At 47.5% G+C, this 21,148-nt stretch overlaps 2 protein-coding genes and 1 long non-coding RNA gene across 4 annotated transcripts in view; 1 reads left to right on the forward strand and 2 right to left on the reverse strand.

Moving 5' to 3' along the window:
• ACTR10 (actin related protein 10) overlaps window positions 1-21,148 on the forward strand; it is a 464,033-nt gene that overhangs the window by 68,687 nt on the left and 374,198 nt on the right. The window lies entirely within an intron of this gene.
• LOC138770554 (uncharacterized) overlaps window positions 1-21,148 on the reverse strand; it is an 83,177-nt gene that overhangs the window by 47,904 nt on the left and 14,125 nt on the right. The window lies entirely within an intron of this gene.
• Window positions 18,575-20,099, reverse strand: LOC138771388 (uncharacterized). The gene is made up of 4 exons (XR_011359607.1): window positions 20,040-20,099; window positions 19,668-19,703; window positions 19,343-19,390; window positions 18,575-19,026 (listed from the first exon to the last, which is right to left on the reverse strand). It is a non-coding gene; the product is annotated as an uncharacterized lncRNA (long non-coding RNA).

The following is a 21,148-nucleotide window of genomic DNA, read 5'->3' on the forward strand; positions in this document are numbered from 1 at the left end:
ATATCTTTGTTGGCGGTCATGCGGGGTCATATTCTGTGGTCCCATGCTCAAATTGGAGAATCCTCGGGTTGGTGGGTAACCTTGCTGGGTTTGAAGATTCTGTCCTAAAAAGAGACGGCATTGCTTCCTAATATGGCCTAGTTTGCCACAAAAATAGCAAGCAGGTTTAGGCTTTTGGGGCCTATTGTTGTTGTTGGGCATCTGTTGGTGTCTGCCAGGGAAAGGACTTCCTGGATAGAGTTGAGCTGGCTGATTATACATAATCTCATCCACTCTTGAGGCATTGTTAGCACGAGGGTTTTGTGTTTGTTGGAAAACAGCCACATTATTATCAGTCAGTCTTTGAGGCGCATGATTAATCTGTTGCTTCTCAATAGCTTTCGAAATGAGCAAGACTTGGCTGTGGGGTAGTTCTATATATTCAGGGCGAGTTTCCACCAATTTTCTCTTAATGGGGTCAAGAAGGCCTTTGACAAAAGATTCGACAAAAAGGGTGCGCTGGTGTTTTATCTTCATATCAAATCCCTGGTCTTGGAAGAGTGCCAACATTCTAGCATAGTACTTTTCCACCGTCTCAGTGGGTTCCTGAGATGTGTCGGCCACACTGACAGAGGAGTCAGCCAGTCTATCTTTGGCCCATTTCTGAAGTCTTCGGCAAAACTCTTCACCCGAGGGATAGCTGAGGGTATCTACCATCCCATCCTCCAATAATGCTGACCTGATAATAGGCCAAAAGGAATCTCCTGCCTTGATACCAGTAATATTAGCTAGATCCTGCCAGTTAGCGGAGTAGGTTTTCTGCACTTCATTGAGCCTACGGTAAAAAGGCATTGGTTGTTTCTCAGGATCAGGCAACTGGCTCAGTAGATTATTGATTTCAGCAGGGTTGAAAGGAACATACTTAGGTTTCTCTTGATTAGTCAAAACATGTTGAACTGGGGAAAATGGTGTTGGTGGTGGTGTATCGGCAATTGGTGGTGGTGGTGGTGGTGGAAGCGGTAAGGAGTCAAATGAAATCAACGGTGGAGGAGGAGGAGGAGGTGGAGGTTCCAGACCTGGAAGGAGGTCATTACTAAATGGATTATGTCTCGATAGGGGTATCATCTCGGTTGAGTTTTTCTGCGTAGTGGAGAGAGAATAATCTGTACACATGTACTGCCAAGTTTCTGCAAGTAAGTCAGCTATGTATGAGTCTTGAACTACGATCTTGATAAGCCGTACTGTGTGGATGGGGCCAAAGTCTCGCATTGCAGATAATATTGTCTCACAACAAGGCTTCTCTGGAAACCCAAATAGTCCAGCACAGATAAGTGGCAATGAGAGTGAGGTTAATTCTTTAACTTTGACATTCTGGAGTACATTGTGTACTGTCTGTCTCAGTAAGCGGGCAGCTTCTTCATGAACATAATCTCTGTATATGGGGCCTGCTGCATGTAGAATGACCCTACATTTCAGGTTGTAACCTGGAGTTGCCACTACTGCTGTCACTGGTAGGTGAGCACCCTGTCGGTATGCCAGGATGTCATCACAGTCTAACTGTATCTCCTTACCACCGTGCTTCACTATCTGTCTAGCCACGCCTCCATTGTGCTTAAGGGCAGCGTTAGCTGGATTCACTAAAGCCTCTGTATCCTGATGTACCACATCACCTACGCCTATGACCAAGGTGGTCGAGAGATCCCATATCTTGGTAGTAAATACCGGAGTAAAAGGTATTGGGTTAAACGTCACTCTATTATGTCCCTCAGACCTTCTAGTGGTAGTGTGGCGTGGGGTTATCGGATGATATGAGTCAACTGATACTCGTTCATCCTCGAAACCAAAACCTGGGGAAGGCAGTTGTCTAGTTCTAAGTGACCCACGTTCAACTGTCCCGGGGGCAGATTCCCCCTTCTCCATCACTCGGGTATGGAGGTTCCTGCTTAAGTTTGATAGGGGTCTTAGGTATAGGAAGGGTGGGTAAATTGAATTGCTGACATGCAGTTGCAAGTAGTTCACCAAACTCATGAGACTGTGGACTGAATGGGGTATTCGATGCTTGCTGTGGAGATAAGATCATAATGGGAGCGGCACCTGGGGTGGGTACATAGTATGCTCCAGAGGCAGTCAATAAGGGATATAGATTAAGAGCGCTGCTGTCCGGAAGGGTGGGTTTGGGTATAGCAATATGGCTGCCGGAAGCAGGCTGTTCCCCTTGGGTAGATGGGGAGGAGCTGGGAGTCCCAATATGGCCGTCCGCACGTACAGCAGTGTCACTAGGTGGGGCAGACTGGGCGGTTCTACATTCAGGGGCTGGATTTGGGCGTCCCCTCCCACAACTACTGCAATATTCAGCAGAGGGTGGATTCTGCTGATGGCAATGTGGACACTCCCAGCATCGTGGTCCACCGTCGCCATCATGGGATGTGTCACCCCCCCTATAGTACATATATGCAGTCACTTCCTCTTTTGCATTGACATATTCCACCTCTACATAATTATCTTTTGCAATTGAACATGCGGTGCGATGCCATGCCTGGGCAGACAAAAGCAAGTCATTATCCTCCAAGGTCCCTCTGTTCTCCCTAAGGGCCTTGTCCCACAGCGTAGCCTGCAGCCTCCCCTTTTTAGGCATCTGACAGACATCCATTAGTTTTTTCATATTAGCCACATGTTTCTTTCCTTCTCTTTTGGTTACCAGCTCGACTGGGCTTTCATAGGTATTATCGGGAGGCTTCGATGCAAACAAGGATCGCAAGCTTTCCATCGCGTTGCGAGTTTTTTCAGGACTCAGAGATCACGGGTGTTCCTACTCTACACTAATACCTAGTTCGTGCAATTCAAGCACGCGACCGTAAACCCAGCAAGTGAAACACTTATTTAAGATATCTGAGTAGACTAATCCTTCACAATATGGTCATTGGAGGCCCCCTGGAGGGGAATATAAATGTATAACAAGCTACAGAAACAAGTGTTTCCTGTCTGTTTGACTTCACCGGAAAATAGGGAAGTGAAAGTCAAACTTGAGGAAGTGTCTGGAAAGAACAGAACAGCTAACCGCAGCTGCGTAGACAAACTACTAGACTACTACTCCTATCATACGTTCTTTGTGTTACATGCAGCCACAGTGTCTGCGCTCAGAAGGAAAAAAGGAAAAAAAGGAAGTAGAAGTTTCACTTGCATTAAACTTTAACTGACAAATATTAACATACGGCCGCTCAAAATCAGAACTGGTCTTGCCCAGCACCACAGCCAAGGCTAATTCATTGACTTGAAACGGACAGGTTCTCTCACAAACCCCAAAATATCTAACAGATTCTCTTTCAAACCCCAAATTGTATCAGGTTCTCTGCCAAACCTCAAAATTGTAACAGGTTCTCTGCCAAACCTCAAATTCTATCAGGTTCTCTCCCAAACCTCAAATATGTATATCTCTGTAACACAGGTTCTCTGTCAAACCCAAAATTATCTCTATACTGACACCAGTTCTGACAAGTTAAACCACCACGTGTCTCAGAGCCCCAGTAAGATACCCATAGACAGTTAGTTGGTTACGACAAGCTGTACGTACACAATGATACACGTACATTTACGGGTTCTCTGGACGGCACAGCGGGAGGAACACCTCGTCGCTAAGGTCACCACGGGGATCGAACAGGTTACCCACAGACTCACACAGGACCGCCTGACACAACAGGTAAGCTACAGATTTATAAAATCAGCAGACTTACCGTTGTGGTGGAGTTGATCAGGCTCGTTCAGTCGGTCCGGGATCGTCTAGCAGACAGCCGGGTGTCGGTCCCACGGGGTAGGCCCCCCCTGCAGGTGCCGGCCTATTGTTCGGGCGCCAGTGTCGTGGCAGGGAGGTATGGGGTAATTAGGGTAATTTATTCTGCCACGCTTCAACTAACTGTCTATGTCTAGATTGTAAAATAGGGAAGTGTCGGCCGTAAGGAAATCACACCAACAACCAGTTTGGTCCAAGTTCCATATACACTCCTCTTTATTACTTCCTTGATCCATACATTTATAGGGTAGAATATAGGGGTGGTTACAATATAACATTATTACATTCCTCTTTGATCTAATTGGATTACACCAAATCTCTATTAATTTATGCATTTTCTACTGCGTAGCTTAGGCCTTTAGACTCTTGTGGTAGTAACGTTTTCTATCTTCACATATCTTCTGGACGTGACTTCCTCTATCTTCCTCTGCAAACCACCAGCATACCATTCTTTGTCCAGGACAGGAACCATTAATCTTCCATGTGAAGGCTTTGCCTTGCAGAAGCAGTTACAAGCTACTAGTGTATATATATATATATATGTCTGAAGCAGTTTGTTAAGAATTATATATTGTAATGAGAATCACGTGTTAGTATACATTGTAGATTTAAATGTTTCTCTTATGAGGGTCATCCCCTGACCCCATACTTGACAGTAAGTAGTAGCCAGGTGGGGGGACGGGGGGAATTGAAGCTGGGGGCCCTCTGACAGAGAATTAGCCCACCGGACCTGTCCGGAGTATGTCCCGATAAGCCCCGCCCCTGGTCTTAAGCCCCACCTCCGGCACAGACCACAGGTGGTATTTTAAATGGAACCTGTCACCCCCCTGCCGGGTTGACAGGCTCCCGACCCCCGTTAGAGCACCCTTTACTCACCTAATCCCGCCGGGTCCCGCTTCTGGATCTGGTCGGGTGATGAAGATCTCAGCCGCTGCAGCCCGGCGCGCGCGCTGAGAGATGAGTCCAACACCCATAGAGAATGACAGGAGAGTCCAGCGCTCCGTCATTCTCTATGAGCGTTGGATCCAGAAGCGGGACCCGGCGGGATTAGGTGAGTATAGGGGGCTCTAACGGGGGGTCGGGAGCCTGTCATCCCGGCACGGGGGGTGACAGGTTCCCTTTAACACTTACTGCCATTCAGAAGTCACCCAGCTTTCCTGCATCTTATATTGTTGTATGACTGAGGCCACCCAGCTTTCCCAGGATCTTAGTCTTAGTATGATGGGGGTCACAAGATCTTACAGACTAGAAGGTCTGAGTCCTCCTAGTCTGTAAGCTCCTGTGTCCCCCCCAGTCCTCCTAGTCTGTAAGCTCCTGTGTCCCCCCAGTCCTCCTAGTCTGTAAGCTCCTGTGTCCCCCCAGTCCTCCTAGTCTGTAAGCTCCTGTGTCCCCCCCAGTCCTCCCAGTCTGTAAGCTCCTGTGTCCCCCCCAGTCCTCCTAGTCTGTAAGCTCCTGTGTCCCCCCAGTCCTCCTCCTAGTCTGTAAGCTCCTGTGTCCCCCCAGTCCTCCTAGTCTGTGAGCTCCTGTGTCCCCCCCAGTCCTCCTAGTCTGTAAGCTCCTGTGTCCCCCCCAGTCCTCCTCCTAGTCTGTAACCTCCTGTGTCCCCCCAGTCCTCCTCCTAGTTTGTAAGCTCCTGTGTCCCCCCAGTCCTCCTAGTCTGTAAGCTCCTGTGTCCCCCCAGTCCTCCTCCTAGTCTGTAAGCTCCTGTGTCCCCCCAGTCCTCCTACTCTGTAAGCTCCTGTGTCCCCCAGTCCTCCTCCTAGTCTGTAAGCTCCTGTGTCCCCCCAGTCCTCCTAGTCTGTAAGCTCCTGTGCCCCCCCCCAGTCCTCCTAGTCTGTGAGCTCCTGTGTCCCCCCAGTCCTCCTCCAAGTCTGTAAGCTCCTGTGTCCCCCCCCCCAGTCCTCCTCCTAGTCAGTAAGCTCCTGTGCCCCCAGTCCAACTTGTCTGTAAGCTCCTGTGTCCCCCAGTCCTCCTAGTCTGTAAGCTCCTGTGTCCCCCAGTCCTCCTAGTCTGTAAGCTCCTATGTCCCCCAGTCCTCCTAGTCTGTAAGCTCCTGTGTCCCCCAGTCCTCCTCCTAGTCTATAAGCTCCTGTGTCCCCCCAGTCCTCCTCCTAGTCTGTAAGCTCCTATGTCCCCCAGTCCTCCTAGTCTGTAAGCTCCTGTGTCCCCCAGTCCTCCTCCTAGTCTATAAGCTCCTGTGTCCCCCCAGTCCACCTCCTAGTCTGTAAGCTCCTGTGTCCCCCCAGTCCTCCTCCTAGTCTGTAAGCTCCTGTGTCCCCCCAGTCCTCCTCCTAGTCTGTAACCTCCTGTGTCCCCCAGTCCTCCTCCTAGTCTGTAAGCTCCTGTGTCCCCCAGTCCTCCTAGTCTGTAAACTCCTGTCCCCTCCCAGTCCTCCTCCTAGTCTGTAAACTCCTGTGTCCCCCCAGTCCTCCTAGTCTGTAAGCTCCTGTGTCCCCCCAGTCCTCCTAGTCTGTAAGCTCCTGTGTCCCCCAGTCCTCCTAGTCTGTAAGCTCCTGTGTCCCCCCAGTCCTCCTAGTCTGTAAGCTCCTGTGTCCCCCCAGTCCTCCTAGTCTGTAAGCTCCTGTGTCCCCCCAGTCCTCCTAGTCTGTAAGCTCCTGTCCCCCCCCCCAGTCCTCCTCCTAGTCTGTAAGCTCCTGTGTCCCCCCCAGTCCTCCTAGTCTGTAAGCTCCTGTGTCCCCCCAGTCCTCCTAGTCTGTAAGCTCCTGTGTCCCCCAGTCCTCCTCCTAGTCTGTAAGCTCCTGTGTCCCCCCCAGTCCTCCTAGTCTGTAAGCTCCTGTGTCCCCCCAGTCCTCCTAGTCTGTAAGATCCTGTGTCCCCCCAGTCCTCCTAGTCTGTAAGCTCCTGTGTCCCCCCAGTCCTCCTAGTCTGTAAGCTCCTGTCCCCCCCCCAGTCCTCCTCCTAGTCTGTAAGCTCCTGTGTCCCCCCCAGTCCTCCTAGTCTGTAAGCTCCTGTGTCCCCCCAGTCCTCCTAGTCTGTAAGCTCCTGTGTCCCCCCAGTCCTCCTAGTCTGTAAGCTCCTGTGCCCCCAGTCCTCCTAATCTGTAATCTCCTGTGCCCCCCAGTCCTCCTAGTCTGTAAGCTCCTGTGTCCCCCCAGTCCTCCTCCTAGTCTGTAAGCTCCTGTGTCCCCCAGTCCTCCTAGTCTGTAAGCTCCTGTGCCCCCAGTCCTCCTAATCTGTAATCTCCTGTGCCCCCCAGTCCTCCTAGTCTGTAAACTCCTGTGCCCCCCAGTCCTCCTAATCTGTAATCTCCTGTGCCCCCCAGTCCTCCTAGTCTGTAAGCTCCTGTGTCCCCCCAGTCCTCCTAGTCTGTAAGCTCCTGTGTCCCCCAGTCCTCCTAGTCTGTAATCTCCTGTGCCCCCCAGTCCTCCTAATCTGTAATCTCCTGTGCCCCCCAGTCCTCCTAGTCTGTAAGCTCCTGTGCCCCCCAGTCCTCCTAGTCTGTAAGCTCCTGTGTCCCCCCAGTCCTCCTAGTCTGTAAGCTCCTGTGTCCCCCCAGTCCTCCTAGTCTGTAAGCTCCTGTGTCCCCCCAGTCCTCCTAGTCTGTAAACTCCTGTGTCCCCCCAGTCCTCCCCCTAGTCTGTAAGCTCCTGTGTCCCCCCAGTCCTCCTAGTCTGTAAGCTCCTGTGTCCCCCCAGTCCTCCTCCTAGTCTGTAAGCTCCTGTGTCCCCCCAGTCCCCCTAGTCTGTAAGCTCCTGTGTCCCCCCGTCCTCCTCCTAGTCTGTAACCTCCTGTGTCCCCCCAGTCCTCCTCCTAGTCTGTAAGCTCCTGTGTCCCCCCAGTCCTCCTCCTAGTCTGTAAGCTCCTGTGTCCCCCCAGTCCTCCTAGTCTGTAAGCTCCTGTGTCCCCCCAGTCCTCCTAGTCTGTAAGCTCCTGTGCCCCTAGTCTGTAGGAGGAGGACTGGGGGGACACAAGAGTTTACACACCCATACTCCCTACAGTGGGAACCTGTTATAGCCAGAAACTGTTCCAGTGGTGATATTAGGTCTGTACGTACCCCCACTAGCTTCACTCTCCATTATTCATGAACCTTTAGGGGTATTGTACCTGACATAGCAATGCTCCCCGACCATACTCCCTTTTTATAACTTGTCATAAAACCTGATGCACTGAGTATAATGCACCAGTGATAATACCTGATAAATATAATTCAGTTAAGCTTTATAAGGAGAGGGGGCCCACTCTTGAGGTCTGTGCACTGGGCCCACCAGTGTATTAAAACGGCCCTGAAAGTGGTAATAGTTAAAAAATCCTACACAAATGTATCGCTGTAACCGTAGTGACTCAGAGAATACATGTATTATGTTATTAGTGACCGCCGATACGGATTTTTACGGCGATCACTAATGGGCTCTATTCTGCTGCCATCAGCTCTTTATGGCGATGGCGCAGAATAGTGCAGCGGCGCCGGTAATGCCCTGCAGCCCCCTCCTCTCAGCTACCGGAGGTCCCCGCACCGACGATCGCCGTTATTACCAGTATTATGGCGGGCACCGGTAACGGGTATTGCCAGCACAGCTGAACGCTTTCATCTTCTCTCACCTTGAATCCACAGTGAGAGGAAATGAATACATGCTCCCCCCTGTCCCTCCCGGAATAACCTTCGTGTTCACAGTGATTTATTCCTTAGGGTATAAAAACACTTGCCGTATCCGCAGCGAGTTTGTCCGCAGCCCGCCCAGTTAACCCACCGGCCGCCGGAGACTATACGTCACCTGATCCCGACTCGGGCTTCCTTCGCTGATTCCCGGCTCGTCCCGCTCGGCCAATCAGTATGCTGCCCCGCCACAGCGCACTGATTGGCTGAGCGGGCCGTGAAGACGTTGGGAGCCCCGAAGCAAGCCGGAGGAAGCCGGGATCAGGTGACGTATAGTCTCCGGTGGCCAGGGGGTTAACGGGGCGGGCAGCCGGCAAAGTTTGTCTGCCATTGAGTACACAGGGCACGAGTCTCGCTGTGGATACAGCAAGTGTGTTTGTACCCTTAAGAAAAGATCAAACTCTCATTCTTTCCACCACCAGAGGTGGAGGAGAGCATGGGGCAATGATCGGGGACTAGCCGATGTGGTCCTGGTACAAGTGATCAGCGATATAGACCACTGATCACTTGTTCCAAATGCTGCCGGCAATTTTTATCCCCGTCACCATAAATCATTGGTGACGGGATAAAAAGTCAAGTGCCCCAGATTACCTGTAACCACCTCGCATTACCTGTAACCACTCCGCATTACCTGTAACCACCCCAGATTACCTGTAACCACCCTGCATTACCAGTAACCACCCCAGATTACCTGTAACCACCTCGCATTACCTGTAACCACTCCGCATTACCTGTAACCACCCCAGATTACCTGTAACCACCCTGCATTACCAGTAACCACCCCAGATTACCTGCAACCACCCCGGATTACCTGCAACCACCCCGCATTACCCCGGATTACCTGTAACCACCCCGGATTACCTGTAACCACCTCGGATTACCTGTAACCACCCCATATTACCTGTAACCACCCCAGATTACCTGTAACCACTCCGCATTACCTGTAACCACTCCGCATTACCTGTAACCACTCCGCATTACTTGTAACCACTCCGCATTACCTGTAACCACCTCGGATTACCTGTAACCACCCCAGATTACCTGTAACCACTCCGCATTACCTGTAATCACCCCGGATTACCTGTAACCACCTCGGATTACCTGTAACCACCTCGGATTACCTGTAACCACCCCATATTACCTGTAACCACCCCGGATTACCTGTAACCACTCCGCATTACCTGTAACCACTCCGCATTATCTGTAACCACCCCAGATTACCTGTAACCACTCCGTATTACCTGTAACCACTCCGCATTACCTGTAACCACCCCATATTACCTGTAACCACCCCGCATTACCTGTAACCACCCCAGATTATTCATAACCACTCCAGTTTACCTGTAACCGCTCAGATTACCCGTTAACACCCCAGATAGCCAGTAAACACCCCCAGATTGCCCGTAACCACCCCAGATTTCCACAGGCTGCCCATAACCAATACAGATTGCCTCAGGTTGCCCGTAACCACCCCAGATTGCCCGTAACCCCCCCCCCCCCCAGGTTGCCTGTAACTCCTGCCCCAGATTGACCATCACCACCCCAGTTTGCCTGTGACCCCCCCAGATTGACCATCACCACCCCAGATAGCTAGTAAACACCCCCAAATAGCCAGTAAACACCCCCAGATTGCCAGTAACCACCCCAGATAGCCAGTAAACACCCCCAGATTGCCCATAAAGACCCCAGATTGCCACAGCCTGCCTGTGCCACCCTAGATTGCCCATAAACACCCCAGATTGCCCGTCACCACCCCAGATAGCAAGTAAACACTCCCAGGTTGCCCGTCACCACCCCAGATTACCTGTAATCTCATTTAAAAAAAAAATTTTTAGTAACTGTGCTATTCTAATAACCGATACTAGCTGCGGTTTTGCTCCAGCAAAATGACACTCCTTTCCTTCTGAGCCACGCTTTGTGCCCATACAATGGTTTATACCCACATATGGGGTATCGTTGTACTCAGGAGAACCTGCGTTACAGATTTTGGGGTTTGTTTTCTCTCCCATTCCTTGTAAAGTTGAGAAATTTCAAACTAAACAAACATATTATTGAAAAAATTCTAGTTTTTCATTTTTACTGTCAAATTTTGAATACTTTCCTCAAATACCTGTGGGGTTAAAATGCTTACTGCACCCCAAGATGACTTCTTTGAGGGGTTCACTTTCCAAAGTGGGGTGACCTAAGGGGGGGTTTCTCTTCTGCGGACACTACAGGGACACTTCAAACGCACCTGGCGCTCAGAAACTTCTACAGCAAAATCTGCACTGAAAATGCTAATTGGCGCTCCTTCCCTTCTGAGCCCTGCTGTGTGCCCATACAGTGGTTTATGCCCACATTTGGGGTACCTTTCTACTCGGGAGAACCTGGGTGCCTTTTGTCTCCTGTTCCTTGTGAAATTGAGAAATTTCAAACTAAACAAAAATATTATTGGAGAAATTCAAGTTTTTCATTTTTACTGTCTAATTTTGAATACTTTTCTCTAATACCTGTGGGGTCAAAATGCTCACCGCTCACCAAGATGTATTCTTTGAGGGGTGTACTTTCCAAAATGGGGTGACTTTTGAGGGGGGTTCACTTCGCTGGCACCTTCACCTGGCGCCTGAAAACTTGTACAGCAAAATCTGCACAGAAAATGCTAATTGGCGCTCCTTCCCTTCTGAGCCCCGCTGTGTGCCCATACAGTGGTTTACACCCACATATGGGGTACCATTGTACTCAGGAGAACCTTCGTTACAAGTTTTGGGGTACTTTTTCTCACCTGTTGCTTGTAAAAATGAGATACTTTAATCTGAACAAACATATTATTTGAAAATTTTTATTTTCCGTTTTTTTCCGGCCTAATTGTGAATACTTTCCTCCAGCCCCTGTAGGGTTAAAATGCTCATTATACCCCTAGATTAATTCTTTAAGGTGTCTTGTTTCCAAAATGGGGTCACGTATGGGGGTTTCCAGTATACAAGCCTCCTAAATCAACTTAAAAAAAGAACTGGTCCCTAAAAAAATCAGTTTTGGAAATTTCATGAAAACGTGATATTTTGCTGATACATTTCTAAGCCCCGTAACACCCTAAAAAAGTAAAATATGTTTACGAAATGAAGCCAGAATAAAGAGGACATATTGATAATGTGACCTAGTAACTAGTTTATGTCATACGACTTTCTTTTTTTTAGAAGTAGAGAATTTCAAAGTTTGTAAAGTGCAAATGTTTCATGATATCTTTATATTTTTCACAAAAAACACGCAAGATAGTGACCAAATTTTGCCACTAACACAAAGTGCCATATGTGACAAAATTGTATGTTAAAGCATCACTGAGCTATAAGCGCATAAAGTGAGACAGGTCAGATTTTGAAAAATGAGCCTGGTCATTAAGGTCCAAATAGGCTTGGTCCCTAAGGGGTTAAATGTCCCGTCTCCGACTCCAGCTTTAAAAAAAAATCTTTAAAAATGTTATAATTGAATTTTCATGTTAATTTTATAAATGTTCCTCATTAATATGTGTTATGTTCTATCAATCTAAGCCCCTTATTTATTAAAACCAGGATCATGTAGGACATTAGAAAGAAGCTGTTGAGCCAGTTCTACTTTACACCAGTGTGATAAATAACTCCCCTGGCGTCTGATTGGCCATTTATGAAGGACGTAGAGTCGGAGCTGCGTCTAACTGACCCCACAGCCCTTGTTAAAACGTAACTTTTATTGATATGTATTAATAGTGCGATTGTAATGGTAATTAAAACTAGGGACCTTAGATATGACCACAGTCTTAGTTTATAATATTCAGACTATGGAGATTTACTTTTTAATCAACTTCTAGATGTTAGATCATTCACTATTTTGAGGGTCCACAGGAATGTAATAAGTTTAATATTTCTCTTTTGAGGTGTCACTACGAGCGCTAAGCACCAAGAACTAAGCACTAAGAAACACTGTCATCATGCCATATCGGTATTTGTCAGCTGAAGAAGTGGGATATGTACTATCATTGCTACTTAGTGAATCTATGTACATTATTTACAGTTGTATTAAAGAGGTATTTCAGTTCTGTTATGAATAGACCCCTGGGTCAGCACATCCTATAGGAATGAATAGAACCTGCGGGATGCGATATGATGATCGTTGGGGGGGGGTTCAGGGGTTAGACCTTAAACTTTATCTCCTTAAAGGGGTACTACGGCGGGGGGGGGGGGGGCATTTTTTTCCTGGGACCGAGGAGGAGGTGGCTGAGGGAAACTACGTCCACCCACCTTCCCAGTTCCAGCGGCGGGTCCCCGGTGCCTGGTCGCTTCCTGGTGTCTGACGCGGGCCCGAGACGATACGTCTCAGGTCTGCTCAACCAGTCAGTGATAGAGGCGGGATCTGAGCGGACTTGAAACGGATCCCGCCTCCGTCACTGACGGGCCCACTGTCTCGGGCCCGCGTCAGACACCAGGAAGCGTCCGGGAACCGGAGCGCCGCGATGGGAGACCTGGAGCTGGGGGGAGGTGAGTCGACGTTGTTTCCCTCAGCCACCTACTCCCCGGTGTCAGGGAAAAAATGCCGACCCCCCCCCCCCACCCCAAGACTACCCCTTTAATTTTTCTCGAAATACCCTTTTAATACCTAGTCAGTATTAAGCAGACTCCAAAAGAACAAAATTTAGTTAAAGGTGAAGCCTTCGTTCAGGGACTCAGACAGTGTAGTCTGTATATTCCTCTTTGAAAAGGAGGCTATCTAAGTTTCCACCTCGAGGACCAAGTTTTCTTTTTCTCAAACCACAGAGAGTCAATGTGTTAACATCATTGTAATAGAAAAGTCTCTAACATGGCGTACTAGTGCCGTATCTGTCCCCGTTTTAACTTTGCTAATGTGCTTGCATATGCCTCGGCGTAACTCCTGAATGGTTTTCCTTACATATATTTTGGGGCAGGGGCACATTGCCATGTAGATGGCTCCTTTGCTTTTGCAGTTCACCTGGTCAATTAGTTTGATTGTTCTGCCATTTGCTGGGCTCAAAAATTCATTTCTATGGGGTAGAAAGAAAAGGAAAACTGTCCACAGAGGTGCCTTCCCTTTACTGTAAGAGTAGTGGTGTTCCTTCTACTTTTGTTGGTAAAATAGCTGTGGACTAAACTGTCCTTGAGGTTGTCCAGAAAAAATCCACTTTTCCCCTATTCACAGGATAGAGGAAAAGTAGGAGGTCACGGGGGGTCTGACCTTTGTACTCCCCGCCGATCTCCATATCGGGCCTTGCCGGCTCTGTTATGAAAAGAGTTGCTTGTATGGCGTGCGACCTGCGGCTCAATTCATTCCTATTGAGCAATGGCAAGAGCCGAGTACGCCGGAAGAGCGATGTACTTGGCTCTTTCCATCAACTCCATAGGAACAGCCAGTGGCCAATTTCAGAGGCAGCAACTCTTACAAAAGTGCCTTGTATAAATACTGTGACCGGATTGCAACCACTAAACTATCTCACAAGCTGCAACTGCAAAAGTGCCTTGTGCTTAAAGAGGATGTATCACCAGGTACATCCTCTTTAACCTGAACCCAGGGATCGAACGACGCCGTCTCGGGGAAGCGGTTGCCGCGGTCCGTTTTTCGGACCGCGGCCCAGTTCTCGTGCACAGCGCCGTTCTATGCACCAGAACCGGCCGATGCTCAAGCACTGGAGGTAGGCCGGCCCGCCCCCAGTGGGAGGGATTTCCCACCCCTGTATGACACGGCTCCTTTAGAATGAATGGAGCCGCGTCATACAGGGGAGGGAATTCCCTCCCACTGGGGGCGGGCCGCCTTGCCCGTGACGGCAGCGTTCGATCCCTGGGTTCAGATTAAAGAGGACCTGGTGGTACATCCTCTTTAAAAGCAGCAAAAAGACAAATGTGCAAACCAGCAATCAGCAGCAATAAGGAGCTCCATGATTGCTTATAAGATCCCACTGCACTGCAAAAGAAATGTACCTTAGGCTGGGTTCACACTACGTTTTTGCAATCAGTTATTTTCATCCATTTTTTTGCAAAAAAACCCCAAAACGAATGCATTTGTGTGCACCCGTTTTGAAACGTTTTTCTATTGACTTTCATTAAAAAAAAAACAAAAACGGATCTGTTAACTTCATTTTTGTGTCCGTTAAAAAAAAGGATTCTGGGTTTTTTTATATATATAATGGAAGTCAATGAAAAACGGATTAAAATGGATGCACACAATTGCATCCGTTTTTTTCATCCGTTTTTTGCAAAAATGCTTAATGCTCACACTGTCTGCATTGTTACAGGCCCAAGTTGGGGAGCACAATACATTCTTGCATGCCCAGAGCATAGGCGTATTAAACGCCATGGAGAGGCCATAGTGTACATACAGTGTAGGGTCTGCCTCGATATGAGTCCACCTTATCGTGGTGAGGCAGTTTACGCTGTTTGCAAATAGTGACCAAGAGACTCATTATTTTTGTGGGAATTTTTTGGGCAGTTGGGGGGGCTGCTTTTAATTATTTTCATATCTATGGTGGGTCTGTATCTTGCTGTTGCGGTGAGCTGTTGCATTTTTCTGTGTTTTTGTGTGTTTGCAATTTCAGCCATGGCAACGTGCTCCTGCCCAGTGTGAACAGTGTTCCAGGAGAGCTGACCAATTTTTTTCCTTTTTTTTTTTTCCTTTTTTTTCTGAGCACAATACATTGCCTTGCCCTGGGTGCTGACAACCCATGATGCACCGCTGCCCGGAAATATTGCTTTGTATTTAGCCGATACCTATTTGTTTAATAGTCCAGCTGATACCATCCACTAATGTTTCTCTCAGCTACAGGCACCATCGTACATGATGCGCTGACACTGTGTTGTGTGTGATGGCACACAGAGCTTCTGCATTAACAAACTTTGCCCTGTTTTAGCCCATGATTCCCATACGGTGAATCCGGCAGCCCTACCACAGCGCTGGCTCTGCCTCCGCCTCCATTACACTTGTCCACATGAAGAACCTTACCTCTTCCTACTCGCAGACAGGTACCGGGCTATCTCCTGCCCGCAGACAACACTGAAGGGTGTCATCCAGACCCATTCATTAAAGGTGAAGTCCCAGGACATTAAAATAAACCGAGGGGTGGGGAGTTGCGGAAACATAATAAACCAACTATACTTACCCTGGTCCACCCTAGGGTCCCTGGGTCCATCTAACAGCCGCTGGGTTCTTGCAGCTCTTCCAGTTACAATGTCATGTGCCTGGCTGAGCAATTGCCCCTCAAGCCAGTCAGTGACTGGGGAAGGACACCGCTCAGCCTAGCCGTCAGGTTGCAGCTGGAAGTTCCAGGTACTTGACATGCTTGGATTCCAGGAGAAAATAAAAGACAGGGCACAGCTCAGTTTATTAAGTTCCTGCACCCCTGCCTGCCTTGCTTTTTCGTTTTCATGTGTTTTCCCTTTTAAGTTCAGTCCAGTTAAACTTTTCCTGTAGATTCAGAGAATTTATCTACTGTCTAGAGTGTGTATAGCTCCGTAAGACTTGGAACCCATTATCTATGTCCTAGTTGACTCGACTGACTATTAAAAATCCCTCCTGCCCACATAGGCAATTTTGGATTTTCAGTCACCTGGGAAAGTAGGGTTACGCTTCCTGTAGGCCTGCATTGGCTGCTATAATTAGTGTTAACTAACAGTTGAATTAATACTATGTAACGTACATACACACATACAGATAAAGGTGTCATGTGTCTTAAACAGTCTCCTCCATGGGGCACTGTCCACAAGGGTATTAAAGTGAATGGTCTCTAAGTCCTGATCCTGATGAAATAAAATAATGGAGGTGTTTCTTTGGTGGGCAGATGTGTGGTTTTCTGACTTTGCAATATGTGATAAATATACAAGTCCAAAGCAAAATAAGTGACACCAAAGCAGCAAAATAAAGACATGACACATTGTAATTAGGTGTCAAATGATCATAATTTTATTTTAAATTATATGACACCAAAAAAGACCCCCGACTCACAAAGAGTCACCCTCCAGCACTCAGGCGAGGAAAAACCCCCTGTGGGGGAAACCTCGAGGGAGCCATGGCTGGAGAGTTGCCCCTCCTCTGGGCTTAGAGGGTAACACTAATTAAACATAGTTTCAGAATCAGATAAGGGCAGCACAACCTGAAGAAGGGGGCTCCATCACTGGTTTAGGTTGATCAGGTGCTAATACCAACTCTACCACTGACAGCATAGATGGGTGAGTAGCTTTATCACTCTTGACCCATCTGACACCAATGAATCTTGATGATAAATTCACCTCACTTGCTTCTAGATGTTACTGCTGCCTCCTGTAGACTCTTGTCTCTCACTCTAGGTGTTAAGGGAGTCTCTTCCTCTAGTTACTGATCTTAAAGGGGGGCTTCTCCTCCCCCATATGAGGCAAATAAATCCTCCTGATGTTATGGGCCCTAATTTGCCTCCTGATGTTAAAATGGGTTATCTGGGGAGCTGAAAAGGCATTTCCTTTCCACCATTACCAGCATCTCACTTCCAGTTCTATCACCTCTCATCCCAACATCTTCTGACCTGGCAAAGGTCTGAGACAGTAGATCAGGTACTATGGTGTGATCACCACATGCGGGTGCAACTCACCGCCAGCAGTGGTCAATGTACGCACAATGCTGCGATGACATTGGCAACAGTGTTTGTACATTGACCGCCACTGGTTCCACCCGCATGCGACAATCACAACAAAGTACCTGGCCCACTGTCTCAGGCCGCCTCCGTTTTGCCAGGTAAGAAGGTGCTGGTGTGAGAGGAGACCAAACCAGAAGTGAGATGGCGGCGAGGGAGGAAATGCCTTTTTAGTTACCTGGATAACCCCTTTAAGGGCACCTCCTCCAGACCCTCTAGCTGTTAAAAGAGTGTATTCCTCCTAGTGTTGATGGTAATGGGGGCTCCTCCTTCCCCCGTATGAGGCAAATAAATCCTCCTGATGTTATGGGCCCCTAATTTGCCTCTTGATGTTAAAAAGGGTTATCTGGGGAGCTGAAAAGGTATTTCCTTTCCACCATTACCAGCATCTCACTTCCAGTTCGATCACATCTCACTCCAACATCTTCTGACCTGGCAAAGGTCTGAGACAGTAGATTAGGTACTATGGTGTGATCACCACATGTGGGTGAAACTCACCGCTAGCAGTGGTCAATGTACGCACAATGCTGTGATGACATAGGCAACATTGTTTGTACATTGACCGCCACTGGTTCCACCCGCATGCGACAGTCACAACAAAGTACCTGGCCCACTGTCTCAGGCCGCCTCCGTTTTGCCAGGTAAGAAGGTGCTGATGTGAGAGGAGACCAAACCAGAAGTGAGATGGCGGCGAGGGAGCAAATGCCTTTTTAGTTACCTGGATAACCCCTTTAAGGGCACCTCCTCCAGACCCTCTAGGTGTTAAAAGAGTGTATTCCTCCTAGTGTTGATGGTAATGGGGGCTCCTCCTTCCCCCTGTATGAGGCAAATAAATCCTCCTGATGTTATGGGCCCTAATTTGCCTCCTGATGTTAAAAAGGGTTATCTGGGGAGCTGAAAAGACATTTCCTTTCCACCATTACCAGCATCTCACTTCCAGTTCGGACTCATCTCATTCCAACATCTTCTGACCTGGCAAAGGTCTGAGACAGTAGATCAGGTACTATGGTGTGATCACCACATGTGGGTGAAACTCACCGCCAGCAGTGGTCAATGTACGCACAATGCTGTGATGACATAGGCAACATTGTTTGTACATTGACCGCCACTGGTTCCACCCGCATGCGACAGTCACAACAGAGTACCTGGCCCACTGTCTCAGGCCGCCTCCGTTTTGCCAGGTAAGAAGGTGCTGGTGTGAGAGGAGACCAAACCAGAAGTGAGATGGCGGCGAGGGAGGAAATGCCTTTTTAGTTACCTGGATAACCCCTTTAAGGGCACCTCCTCCAGACCCTCTAGGTGTTAAAAGAGTGTATTCCTCCTAGTGTTGATGGTAATGGGGGCTCCTCCTTCCCCCTGTATGAGGCAAATAAATCCTCCTGATGTTATGGGCCCTAATTTGCCTCCTGATGTTAAAAAGGGGTTATCTGGGGAGCTGAAAAGATATTTCCTTTCCACCATTACCAGCATCTCACTTCCAGTTCGGACTCATCTCATTCCAACATCTTCTGACCTGGCAAAGGTCTGAGAGAGTAGATCAGGTACTATGGTGTGATCACCACATGTGGGTGAAACTCACCGCCAGCAGTGGTCAATGTACGCACAATGCTGTGATGACATAGGCAACATTGTTTGTACATTGACCGCCACTGGTTCCACCCGCATGCGACAGTCACAACAAAGTACCTGGCCCACTGTCTCAGGCCGCCTCCGTTTTGCCAGGTAAGAAGGTGTTGGTGTGTGAGGAGACCAAACCAGAAGTGAGATGGCGGCGAGGGAGGAAATGCCTTTTTAGTTACCTGGATAACCCCTTTAAGGGCACCTCCTCCAGACACTCTAGGTGTTCTTAGAGTGTATTCCTCCTATTTCTGATGGAAAATGGGGGCACCTCCTCCCCCCATGTGAGGTAAATGTTTCCTCCTGTTCTTACTGGCGCCTCATTTACCCCTTGATGTTCCGGACGCCTCCTCCTCCAGACAGCTCCAGATGGTCGGGTGTCTTCTCCTCACACTGGCGGCGCGGTGTTATCTAGATAGGATATATAACAAGCCATGTGTTAACAGAATAAAGATATGATGAACATTGTTAATAATCACAGGTTACATATATATATATATATATATATATATTTATCCTGACTGTATTTTCATATGGAGCGACTATAAATATATATATAGCGAGAGATCTATCTATATATATATATATATATATATATATATATATACATATATATATATATAGAGAGAGAGAGAGAGAGAGAGAGAGAGAGAGAGAGACGGGCTCCATATGAAAATACAGTCAGGATAAAAGTGATCTGAGGTGTGATGGGATTTTGGTTACTCACCTTTACTCCTCCGTGGTGGCGCAGCAGCAGCAGAACAGCGCCCGCAGTCTATAAGGGAAAGAGAAAAACCAGCATGACTTTCCTGAGATCAGACCCGTCAGCAGTGATGGGGAATAGACATTACACTGGAGAGAGGGGACTCAGTGCTATCCTAGTGGGTGTGATACAGGCGGCACCATGTAACTTGTATGTCTGTATTATGTACATGAGGCCTTTCATGGTTATTATATGTGACTGATAATATAATATATAGTGATGACATGAGGATATACAGTGCAGCTATAGAGGTGTGTTATCATGTAAGTGTATCATCCCATATATTTACCTGGATAAGATGGATCTCCTCCTCCTGCTGCTGCTTCTGCCGAGGAGAAATGACCAAGAAATGGAGGGAAATCAATGGTTAGTGTAAGGAAACCAGAATTGCTGAGCACATTATATAGAAACAATATAAAGGAAATGTATTCTTATAGCTGGGCCATCAACTCCTGCAGCTACATGTATTATAGTCAGGTCTAGTTCTATCCTTCCAGCATTTATTACCAGCTCTATTCACTCCTGCAGTAATATAATATTCACCATTACCCACAATAGAAATTAGATCCCACCTCCAAATAGAGCGCCCCCTGTCCTCTCTATACATGATGGTAAATAACAGTTTCTTGTATTCACAATGTTATCAGTTTTGTTTCATTACCTGGGGATCTCCTCGGTCGTCGCCTCTTCCTCCTCGTCCTGCTCTTCTTCTCTGTGTATAGAATGTAAACCATCTCATATATAAATGTATTATTATATCACACATTATATGGTTTATTGTAAAGAAAGTGATTTCAAAGGTAATGGAGTGAGCTGTACATTGCTGTATGTATTTACCATGATAGTACTATATATGTCGGGAACGGACAAAAAAAAACAACATGTATTCACAATACTCTAAGCTTTGTTTCATTACCTGGGGATCTCCTCGGTGGTCACTTTGTCCTCTTCTTCCTCTTCTCTGTGTATAGAATGTAAACCATGTCATAAATAAATATATCATTATATTACAGATTATATAGTTTATTGTAAAGAAAGTGATTGCAAAGGTAATGGGTGGAGCTGTACATTGCTGTATGCATTGACCATAGTAGTACTATATATGTCGGGTACGACCAACTAAAGTATGAAGTGTATGGGGACCCTAATGGCTATCTCACAGTGTCAGCAGTTTACAATGTGAATAAATGCTGTTAAAATAAATGGAAAAATATGATTCTATGTCTAACTAGAGCGCCCCCTATCCTGTCCTCCCGCAGCTCCTCTCTCTATACTGGATGGTGAAAAAATAAACATGTATTTACAACACTATAAGCTTTGAGCCCTCACCTGGGGATGTCCGCCGCCTCGTCCTCATCCGCGTCTTCGTCAACTTCACTGAATATAGAATATAAACCAGCTTATATTTATACCTATATACAGTTTTTGGGGATATGTGACTACACAGAGTTTTGGGTGAGGAACTCTGATCTCCATGGACTCATATTGTTATCCCACATAATGTAGATGATTTTATCTCTTCTTCATACTTACATGATGGTCTGCAGGTTAGGGTGCCAGGTGCGTAGTGGAAACCGGCCCTTCCTGTAACAGAGAACATAGGTTTGGTTAGGATGATTGTTACTTTCTCCCATTTGAAACTTTCAGAAAATGCTATTTATTGTGACGTCTCAATAAGAACATGAATTCCACTAATGATATTTATTAACCCCTTGTCGTCACTGCCAGTTGTCTCCCTAACAACGTTCCCCTATTTTTAAAATTTGACAT

This window comes from Dendropsophus ebraccatus, chromosome 13 (genome assembly GCF_027789765.1).
Source record: "Dendropsophus ebraccatus isolate aDenEbr1 chromosome 13, aDenEbr1.pat, whole genome shotgun sequence".
Taxonomy (NCBI): Eukaryota; Metazoa; Chordata; class Amphibia; order Anura; family Hylidae; genus Dendropsophus; species Dendropsophus ebraccatus.